Here is an 11,329-nt window from a genome sequence, read left to right as displayed (position 1 = left end):
TACCTGGGCCTACATGTTGTGATTTTGTTTTTCATCAAGGGTGACGGCAGGAGTCTGTTTCCTCTCCATGTGGTTGTGCTGTATGGATATTATAACTATGGGTGCTGTGGCCTAACTAATTCATGCCTACGGGAACACTGCTTCTCACTCTCTCAGTGGTGTGGGCAGTAATGACCCGCCGTGAAGTTCATGTCCTCAGTGTACAGAAGAATGCATCAGTGGCTGGCTGCTGTCGCTGGGCTGTGGCATGGCCTGGGGAACAGGGAGGCCCTCAGAGCCTGGGGAGCGGCTTCCCTGGGACAGCAGACAGATCTGGAAAGGTGGGAAGAGCTGCTGCTGTCCTTTGGGTCTTAAATATCTCAAATTCCTTAAGGGGCCTTGTGAGATTAGAGCCAGCCCCAGGAAGCAGTGGGGGCTACCGGGCTGGGAATCAGCTCGGGTGTGACTCCTCTAATGCTCTGCAGCCTCGGCCAGCCCCGTCCTTGTGGGCAGGGGCCATTCAAGTCCTTTCTCAGGCTCTTCCTTTGGGACTCTGTTCCAGGACCTCGCTGAAGACCTTTCCTCCCCACAACCCCAACTTCAGTGATCTGAAGCCCTACTAGGGCAAGTCTGTTGCTGCCTCCCAGCTTCAACGCCCTTTATTTGTTAAATGGAGCAATTACTTGCTTCTCCTCTCATTGCACTTGGCAATGGGTGCCAAGGGAGACCATGTAAGAAGTACTTTCATTTCCTTAGGACTAAGAATGTGGAGGAAACCCCATGGAGAAGAACTAATATTAAGTAATAATTTAAGCCTGAGCTGTCAGGAGCAGGAGCTTGGAGAGTGTGGCTACCCACACTTCCACAGCGGAAGGACACCAGCGGGCTGGGGGAGTGTCCGGACCCCACATCCCTCCCTCCCCTTGCCACTGACACCAGTGATCTTTGCCCAGAGCTCCCAGGTGAACTTGGTGGTTCATGAAGGCAGGCAGGAAGGGTACTGAAAAAGAACTATAGGTCTATACAAAAAAAAATGGTATCTTTGTTGACAATGGGTCAGATTGGTCTCCCAGATTTTTTCAGGCCTCCTTGTATACCTAGTTCTTCCTCCAAATGGCTGCAATTGTGCCCTCTCTTGGCCCTCTGAGCCCTTGCCATGCACCTCTCCAGGGAACTTGCATTTCTCCGACACCCACATAATAGTTGTGTAGTGCCTTTGCCCGACGCCCTCCTATCCTCCACTGCTTATAAACAAAGGCCATCTCTGTTATTAATCTCTGTACTTCAGCACTTCACACGGAGCCTGGTCCCCCAGTAGGTGTTCCACGTGTGCTGAATAGAAATGACCCTGAGATAATGAAACTCAATGCATCATTTGGCATTTGTTTTCAATTCTTTCCTAGTTTTATATCATTATACTATTATACTAGTACTATATATGGTATTTGATTCCTAATATATAATATCAATAATACTGCTACCATAGGCAAAGGCACTCATGGAAGTCTTATGCATGTAAAAGGCAAATAAAGAAACTTGGATCAAACGTATCTCTCCTTTCACCTTCCCTTTGCTGGTGGACCCCTTTCTCTCTTTGGACCTTTGCCTAATCAGTTTCCCCTTCTTTGTGTTAAAGAGCAAAACTCTGTTGAGTAAATCTGAGGATCTATTTGGATTTATTAAGCGATTCATGAATTCAGGCAGTGCTCCAAGGGGTTGACAGAATGGAAGGTTTTTATAGTAAGAAGGATGGGGTAGGAATTACTAGGAAAAGAAAAGGGTTATTTTTGTCTTTTGCGGGAAGAGGGAATGGCCGGAGTTTTTATCACGCAGATTGCCTCTCCTTTCTGCGGGTGGGCAGATTTTCTCACTGGCTTTGTCCAGACTGGTTGATTGAGATTACATTTCCAGGGAAGGTAAAAAATGCAGTAGATCAGATGTTACATCTCAGTTTGGTGTCGTGGGCTTTCACACCTGTGATGCCATTTCAGGACTGCAGTTTCCTTTTCGCACCTTCATTCGATGGGACCATCAGCTTAAGAGAGTAACACAAAGTGAAGGCATTAACGTCCCTCTGGGGCTGCCAATCACACTGCATCTCCGTTGTTCCTTGGCATGGCGTGACATTTTTATTTAACTTCCATGACATGCACAGGTCACAGTTTCAGGTTAATAACCTGTAAGTTGGTCATTCTCTGCATCCTTTTTTTGACATTCCAGTCTTAGGGAGATCATCTGCTTGGCGCCTAGCAGCTCCAAGCCTGCACTTAAACCTTCTGAGAGACCAGCACACCAGGGAGACCATTATGACAACTAGAAGCAGGATAATTCCCAGTGTTTGGAGTGCACTTCAGAGCCATGTTCCCCAAGACCCAAAGCAGTTGAAGAACTCCTCCTAGGGTCTTCCTTTGCTCAACGATCTTGTATATTTGAGTTTCCTGCTCAGTGATTGTGTGTAATGGACCTTCAACTTCCACAGGAGCATTGAATCAGGTACAACAGGTGGTGTTGGCCACAGCATAGACACCTCCTTGTCCAGCCACTGATAACCAAGAACAATTTTGGCTGGAGAGTCTAAGGATTTTTTCTGGGCAGCTAATGTCTCATAGCAGCAAGATGTGCAATGTCTTTAAGAGTTAAGGAGAAGTTCCTGATCATATTTACTCACTGGCACCTGTTCCCTTCCATTTAAACATGTCATTGCCCACGGAAGCAATTCCTGAGTTACAAATGCCTCCAGGTAGGTCGTTTCTACAAGAGCGAGGGACACAGATAATCCAAGTGGCATTGACCTGCTGGGCACCAGCAATCTAAGCAGTCATAGGAGTATAATAAGCGCCATAAAGACAAATAGCTGTTCAAGCCAGGGGTCAGTTAGGTTTTTCTCCTAGCTGGAAATAAAAAATTCTTCTATAGTCCAGAGTTTAATACTCTGGTTTCTCTTCAGATCGTATAAATCGTTCACCTTTTCACTATATTCCAGAGTTTACTCCCACTCAACAATGGCCTTGAAAACATGGGAAAGGAGAGAAGGGTGTTTACGTTTAGATAAAGTAGAAAGTCTTGATGGGCTGTCTGGGGTGGACGTGGTCTATGCGAGACTCAGCGACTTCTCTTCTTAGTTTGACTCGAGAGTCTCCAGCATTTCTACAGGATCAGATAGGTGGGGCCGTCTTTAGCCGTAGGATGTGCATCCGAAGCTCTGTATCTTCTCCATTTGCATCAGTGTCAGTGGTCAGGAGTGTCTGACAAAGTCCCTTTCAATGGGGTTCGGGGGCTGCCATCCTCTGCAACACTTCCAGAACACCCAGATGGCAGTCTCTACACTGTAACCGACAGGATTCCTAGACTGGGGTCTTGGGAGGCTTCCTTAACCTGTTAACGGTATCCTTGAGCCTAAGACGTTAAAGACTTGCTGTAGCTAGTCATACTAGCGTGAAGCAACCAGGGAGCAGCAGCAAGTCACATACCCACAGGCACTTGCCTTCCTGCGGTGAAATCGTGGGGAGTGAAAACGCAGTTTCTAACCGTTTCTTTGCCACGGTGAAGTTACCAGCCTTGTGGCAGGGGAAGGTCGCCACCCAGCCGGAAAACACACATACACAGGACAAGAACAACATTTTGGTAATCCATACTGAGTGGAAATTGAAGGAAGGCCAGTGGCACGTGCTCCAAGGGTTCTGAGGTCTCTGGGGACACAGAGAGAGCTTTTGTGCACTGTGCTGGACTGTGAAGGGACACAAAAGCCGGAAAATAGGGATTGCTGGGGAGCCCGTTAGAACCCAGCAGTGGTCTTGGGTTTCCCAAGGCCCTCACGACTCCTTTGATTTATAGCCGTTGTCTACCCATGTGAAGTTTTCTAGGTTAGAAGCAGGCTATTGCCACGCTACAAGGACATCAGGAGGGCAAAAATGCGGCAAGCGGGGATCATTTTTGCGAAAGCAAACTTCATCCGCGTGTGCCACGGTCCTTACAGAGTCTGTTGCGGCTACATTTGCCTCAAAGTCAGCTCGGGCATTCCCTGGACCCTCAGGTTCTGTCCTTTCAGGGCGAGCCCAAATTTTGACGACAGACAGCATTGTTATGCCAGGACATAGCGGACTTCCAGGAATTTCACATAATTTCTAGAACACTGCCTTCGGGTCAGAAACTAAGCCTGGATTTCATATCACGGGCTTTAGCACATGCGATGCCATTTGGGGCCCGCGGTTTTCTCTCTAACACTTGGAACTTCATTTTTTTCCCCCTCCTGTTGCTACTTTTTCACCCTTCAGAACTCAGCTCCCATGTCAGCCACTTAAGGAAATCTTCCCTGATCTCCTCTTCTGGCAGGTCGAACATGAACATGAACATACCTTCCTAGAACTCTCAGGCTATTTTCTGCTCTAAGACACTGAATTTCAAATGTCTATGTGTCTGTCTCTTCCACTGGAATGATAGCTCCTCGAAGGCAAGGCCTGGGTGCCTTACTTCTGTGTCCGTTCATTCATGGATTCCCCAACCCCTTTTTGGATGCTGACGGCACACCAGGCCCTGGTGTTAACATGAGTGAGTTATCCTGTGGTAGCCATTCCCCACGATGGCTCCCAGTGACTCTCAGCTACTGGTGTTCATGCCTGATGTGGTTTCCTCCCTCCTGAGTCAGGGGTGGCCTGTATGACTGATAGTGCGTGGCCGAAGTGATGGTATGTGATTCGAATGCCCTGTAGCATGAAACCTAAAGGCATTTCTGGCTTTCTTCAGTGTCTCTTGGGTGGTTTGCTCTTGGGGAAGCAAGCTGCCATGTTGGGGACAGTTACTGTGGCCCCAACAAACGTCCATAGGGAGAGGAACCAGCTTGGCAGTGCCTGTCCGCGCCAGGTGTGAGCCGCCTTGGCAACGGACCCTCCAGGCTCTGTGGAGCTTTCTGGTGACTACAGCCCCACTGGCATCTGAGGTGCCATATTTAAAGTCCCTGGACTAGAACTTGCCCTGCTGAGCCTCTCCCAAATTCCTGACCCACCGCTGCCATGATTTTTGCTGTTTTAAACATTTTATTTGATTTTAGGGAGTGGGGAAGGGAGGGAGAAAGAGAGGGAGAGAAGCGTTGCTTGGTTGCTTCTCACATGCTCCCAACCAGGAACCTGACCCACAACCCAGGCCCTCACTGGGAATCAGACTGGTAACCTTATGTCTGAGGGACAACGTGCAGGCAGGAGCCACACCAGTTAGGGGCCTTGCTGTTTTGAACCACCGTATCTGGGGAGTTGCTACGATGCAACAGGTAACTGATGCAATTCTGTTTTTACGAAGTTTGCATTCTGGTGGGAGAGAGGAAATGACTAGAATTGATTTCTTCAGGTATTCAGTATGACCAGACACTGCTGAGTGCTGGGGTTAGACTGGCAAACCAGACACGACACAAAGTCCCTGATCTCAAGTGAATTCTACAAAATACTAGGTCACAAGTGCTAAGAATAAAGAAAACTGGCAAGTTGGATAAAGAGGGGATTGCCATTCAGACTGTCTAGTCTGTACTAAACACGTTCACCTTTATCTCAATGAATGTTCCCAAATTCTTTGAAGTAGGTAGTCTATCCCCATTTCACAGAGGACAAAACTGAAATCCCAAAAAGTGAAATGAAATGACCCAGCTACTGTCACACAGATGGTGCTTGGCTTACCCAGAGTGCAAAGCGAGGCTGCTCGAATCCCAAAGCCTCACAGCCTCGGCAGCACCCTCGGCCCAGCGGCCCGTCACGTGTGAGTCTTCCTGTTCAGCCCTCCCTCTGGGGCTCCCCCTTTAGCCCCACCAGTACTCGGCATCAACCTGGCGCTTGTAACCTGTCAGTGGGAAGCGGCTGGGGAAATGACCTTTAGGTAGGATTGCCTCAGGCTCGGGCAGGGGTGGGGAGCTATAGATCTCCAGTTTCTCTGGCTCTAGAGAAGACCTTGGTGCACCCAGATCTACCAGCAGGCTGGGAATATCCACCCAGGCCTCAAACCCTTGGTGGCCCTAGTCATTGTTTAAAAACAGTGACACCTCCCCTTCCCCCCCAACTACTTCCTGCCCACATTCCCTTTCTGTCTTTCCGTGTTGCTTCATTTGCTTTGCATTGCAGGAGCTCTTGTTCTCTCCCTGGGCTCTGCTCCTCCTCATCCCTCCTCACTGAGTCCCTGGTGCCTCCTGCCCCTTAGCATTTTATTTTTGCCTCCTTGTGTCCACACCACTAGATGGAGATATATTAATATTTACTGGATGCTGCGTGCCAAGCACCCACCATTCTATGCGCCTTTTCTGCATGATTATGTGGATTCCTCATGACAACCCTGTGGCCAGTTTGCTAAATTTCCTTTTTGAGGTGAAGGCTCAAGGCTATTCAGCTACCAGGCGGCAGAGCTGGGGTTCAAACCCAAGTCTCTTTGAATCCAGACTTTGTTTTTTAGCCAAAATCACACACTGAGCTGGAGGAATTCCAAAGATGGGTGATTTCAGAGGTCATCTTGGCCACCTCTTTGCCCCGGGGGCAGGTCCAAAGCCAGATTACCTAGAGAAGATTACCAGCAATACTACCAACAATACTATCTTAAATTAGTGCTAGAGAAAAGGGGGAAAAAATCCCAGCAGCTCATTACAGCTTGTACAAGGATTTGCAAGTTTGGCATCCCTATTAATGCCCAGGACAAATGATTCATTTGGTAAACATTAAGTTCCTACTCTGTGCTAAGCCCTGTGCTGCGACAGTTGGGCGTGGGTTACCGTGGAAGCAGAGAGGTGCGCAGAGCACACTGGGAAGCGGGATGTCCGAAGACGATGCTGAGCTCTGAACCCTGGCCATCGTGTGGGCGTCAGGCCCCCCAGACGCCCCCAGACGCCCCCCAAACGGGCGGAAGAACATGCGATGAGCTCCCTTAATGTGCGGGGGCGGGGTAAACAATGGGGTTCTGGCAATTGGTACCAAGTATTCTTTACCTAGGAAGCAACAGGAAGCAACTTAAGGTTTTGGGTAAGGTGTGGATATAACCAGATTTGCATAGTAGAAAAACTCTTTTGTTCACGGTGTGGAAGATGTATGAGAAGTGCCACTTGAGGAAGCTATTGCAACGGTCTAGGCCAGAGAGGATGAGCAGAGCAGAGAGAGGTGGAAGAGATAGGTGGGAGAGAGTTATGAGTAGACTGGTTAAAACTTGGCAACTGGCCCGGGTGTGGGGGCAGTGAAGAAGGAAGGCACAGGCTGGTGGGCTGATCCAGTTTCCTGGTGGGGTGAGTGGGATGTGGCTACCACACTCACTGAGATGGAAATCGGGAGCACCAGGTTTGGGGGAGAGGTACTGGTATCTCATTATCCCCCGGCTCCTTAGGGCGGTCCTTGTTTCAGATGAAATAGAGACAAGAGAGTGGTGTGATCTGCTCACACTCACTCGGCCCCTAGTATCAGAGGAGGGACTCAAACCTAGGTCTTTCCATATGGAATTATTCTGCTATGCCCACGCTTAGTACGGAGCCATGTGCGCTGTCAACGCATCATCTTTCATTCATTCATTCATTCATTCATTCATTCATTCATTCAACGAGATGTACTGAGCCCCCCTGCCCTGTGCCATGCATGTGGGGATGTAGTTGTGAACAAGACAGGCAAGAATCCTACCCACACGGAGCCTGCAGTCTAGTTATGGAGACAGATGATACACAAATAAGCAAATATATAATATATACTGTTAGAGTAAAGGGAGAGGGGGCAAGAGTGAGAGTGGGGGTGCTATTTTGGAGAGAGGGGTCAAAAAGGACCGTCTATAGCACATTTGATCAAGACCAAGTGGTGAGGGGAAATCACGAGAGACCTGGGAAAAGGAAATTCCCAGCCAAGGAAACGTCACAGGCAAAGGCCCCGAGGGAGGAACAAGCTTGGACAGTGAAGGAATCACAGGGTAGTCGGTGTTGCAAGGAAGACAGTGGTAGGAGATGAACTTGAATGGGAGCGGTGAGACCCTGCGTCCTTGTGGAGTGTGATCAGTAGTTTAGATTCAGTCTAAACTTGCTGGGAAAACCTTGGAGAAGGGCTGTGACACCGTCTGTTTTTAAACTATGTTTCTCCCCCCAGGATACTTGCAGGTTCGTATAAGTTGTAATAACGGAGACCCTGTGCACCCTTTTCTCATTTCCCCCCCGATTGTAACATCTTGCCAAACTCCAGTACAATATCACAAACAAGGTATCTCACTGTGGTTGGAGCTTGCGTTTCCTTGGGGTAATAATGTTGAAAGGTGGTCATATTCTTCATTATCCTCTACAGCCTTTTCAGTGAAACGTTTATCGGTGCCTTTCGCTCATTTTCTAATTTTTGCTTCTAGTAGTTCTTTTGTTGTTCACTTTTGAGGGGTCTTTGTATTTTCTAGACACAAGTCCTTCGTCAGATGTGAGACTCAGTGTGCAGCTTGTCTTTGTATTCTAACAAGGTCTTTTATACAGAGCAACAGCTTTTTGTTTTGACGATATACAGTCTACCAACTTTTTCTTTTATGGATTGTGGTTTTGGTTGGGCCCTTGGAGCCCAGAGCTCTTCCTCTGTGGTTGTCTGGGAAAGTCGAAGAGTAAACTGGCTAAAGAAATGTGGGGTTGCCGGGCAGACCCGAGTGGGTGGGTAGGGGAAGAGGCTTCGGGCACTTTCTACTCCCTGGCGGGGACGCTGCAGGGCAGGAGCCCCTTCCCCCTCTGACTTGAGTTACTTGGGCCCAGCAAATGGTCCTCCCAGCCATATAACCAGAAACTCAAGCTTCCCTTCTTCACAAAGACTCGTAGACCTGGAAAGAATTGTTTACCCCCCCCTTTACAGAAGATACTGCTGTGGCCCAGGGAAGGACTGGACCCAAACACAGACTTCCTGCTTTCCAGAGCAGTGATTATTCTCCTCTGCCAGTGAACTTGGATTTCTGCCACTAGTTATTGGGTGAGATCAGTGGTTCTCAAAGGATGGCCCATTGACCCCCAGGGATCCCCAAGGCCTTTTCAGAAGGTCTTCAAGGTCAGAGCTATTTCCCTAATAATACCAAGACAGTAGTTGCCTTTTTATTGTGTTAACAGTTTAACTAGTTGTGTCAAAGCAAAGGTGGGTAAAACTGCTGATAGTGTGAATTAAGGCAGTGGCACCAGCCTGTTCCGGGTCCTGTACCTCCAACTACTTATGGTGGGGCTGGGGAGAGAGCTAATTTTATGCTAGTGTGTGATTAAATGTGAACACAAAAGGCTTTCTGCTGTGTCCCAGAATAAGATGGTTGTCTTGAGGGAAAGTGCTTCTGCAATTGTTTGTGTAGCAAGCTAAACTATCCCCCCGCGCCCCCCTCCCGCCGCCTGCCGATGATGGAGTACGAGAGAACAACCAACCAACTGTAGTTATTTAGACCAGTGTACTGGGCAGATATTTTCTTAACAAATGAGCAAAGTGAGCCTGTCAGGTAAAGAAAGCAACTGACATTTGTTGCAAATGATAAAATCTGAGCTTTCACGTGCAAATTAGAATTTTGAGGGGAAAATTCCTTTGCCACTACGAACCTAACTGCTACCCAGCTTTCTCACACTTAAGAAGACTCTTCCAATGATACTAGTGGCGAGGCTAATAAGTGTGACTTGTTTGAGACTGCGTGAACAAAAGTGCTTACACTGGGAAGAGCCCCAGCATAACTCAGCAAACTAAGAATGTGCACGTGACCAGTGCGTGATGGGACAAGTCCGCACAGGTCAAAGGTCCATTGGAAATGCAAGAGTCATCAAATGGCTTTCATTATGACAGTATAAATATTTCATTGATATGCTTTCAGATTTCGTATTGCAAGTAATCTTGAAACTTCCCACTTGTCAGGTTTTGTGGAGTATCAAAAAGAATATCCTCACTTATCTAAAGAGGCTGTTAAGATACATCATCTCCCTTTCCCCACTACCCAGCTGTGAGAGGCTGGGCCTGCCGCCTGGAATGTAGAGAGCTGGGGGGCAGCGGGGGGAGACTGAGTACAGAAACAAATTAGAGAGTCCAGCTTTCTTCCTTGCAGCCAGACGACTTAGTGGACGCCTGAGCCCCAGCCAGCCCTGGCCCCTCTAACTCACAGCTCTTGTCGGGGGCACCTACAGTTTCCTCACTCTCTCAGCCACTCCCTCCACAAAGGAGGGTGCCAGCCTCTCTGACCTGCAAATCTCTAGCATCTCGTAGGGGCAAGAATCATCCTCCCCTAGTTTTTACATTCTTACCGGGTTCTTACTGGGTCGGCCTCCCGCCGACCCCACCGGACACTCTACTGCTCCCAGAGGCTTGTGCCCGAATAGGTGGAATCTAACCTACCCAGGGGGTATGGGCTCTCCAAATACTGCTCACACTACTCGAGGGTGGGTTTGAACCTGAGCATGGCCCCCAATACCCTCCCTTTAGCTCCCCAAGTGGGTGCTGGGTCTTCTCACATGGAGCCTACGGCCTACGTGGGAGGGACTGATGCAGCAGACAAAGTAAAAACAGAATGAAACTAGCAATACCAACCAGCATCTGTTACTGGAAAGATGTAAAAATGTAAAATGACCTCTACACTAAATATTTTTATATTAATAAATATTTAAAATGCTCAGTTCTAAGTTTGGTTATTGCAAAAACCAACAGGGACAACCCACATAAACAAAAGCTCTCTGAGGTCCTTGATAATTTGTAAGGATGCAAAGGGGACCCGATAGTTGGAGCACTATTGCTTTTTGTGCTACAGTGGTAAAGGGTCCTATTACCCACTGTGACAGAGTGGCTCGTGACCCAGCATTAGCATCTTTTTCTAGATTATTCTCCAGTTCCAGGGCTTCATTAGGGAAGTCCCTTAGATAAGGGACTTTACTTCAAAGGTCAGTTGGGCATGCTCACAGGCGACCCCGCCTTCCAGTGATGGCACACGCCCCATCCCTGTCCCCTTCCTGCTCTCCCTCCTGGTGTTGAAGGCTGCAGACCTTGGCCTCACTCTCAGCTTTGCTTTTAGCAGCAAAGGGACCCTAGACAAGTATCCTGATTCTCTGCTCTCCATAAAGTGAAAAATAATGCCTGTCCTTTTGTAACGAGGTTGTTTTGAGGAGTAAACAAAGTAATGGAGACAAACCTGTAAAGTGTTCCCAGCTGGAAGGATCATTTTCCAATGAACTCCCATACACACTTACGGCCATTCACTTAATAACTATGTACCCAAAATGTGGTCCAGTGCAGGTCCTGAATGCAAAGACAATCATGCACAGTTATAGCCTGCAGGAAGCTTTCAGTCTGACGGGGGAGAGGAAGACCAACCCTTCACTTGCAAGTCTATGATGTGGTAGGAGATCTTTGAAAGCTTAATGGTTATTTCCCTCTAATCATCC

This window comes from Sturnira hondurensis, unplaced genomic scaffold, assembly GCF_014824575.4.
Source record: "Sturnira hondurensis isolate 20B ecotype Veracruz unplaced genomic scaffold, ASM1482457v3 Scaffold0006413, whole genome shotgun sequence".
In the NCBI taxonomy this organism is placed as follows: Eukaryota; Metazoa; Chordata; class Mammalia; order Chiroptera; family Phyllostomidae; genus Sturnira; species Sturnira hondurensis.
The sequence above is the reverse complement of the archived record's forward strand: the minus strand, read 5'-3'. Positions refer to the sequence as shown.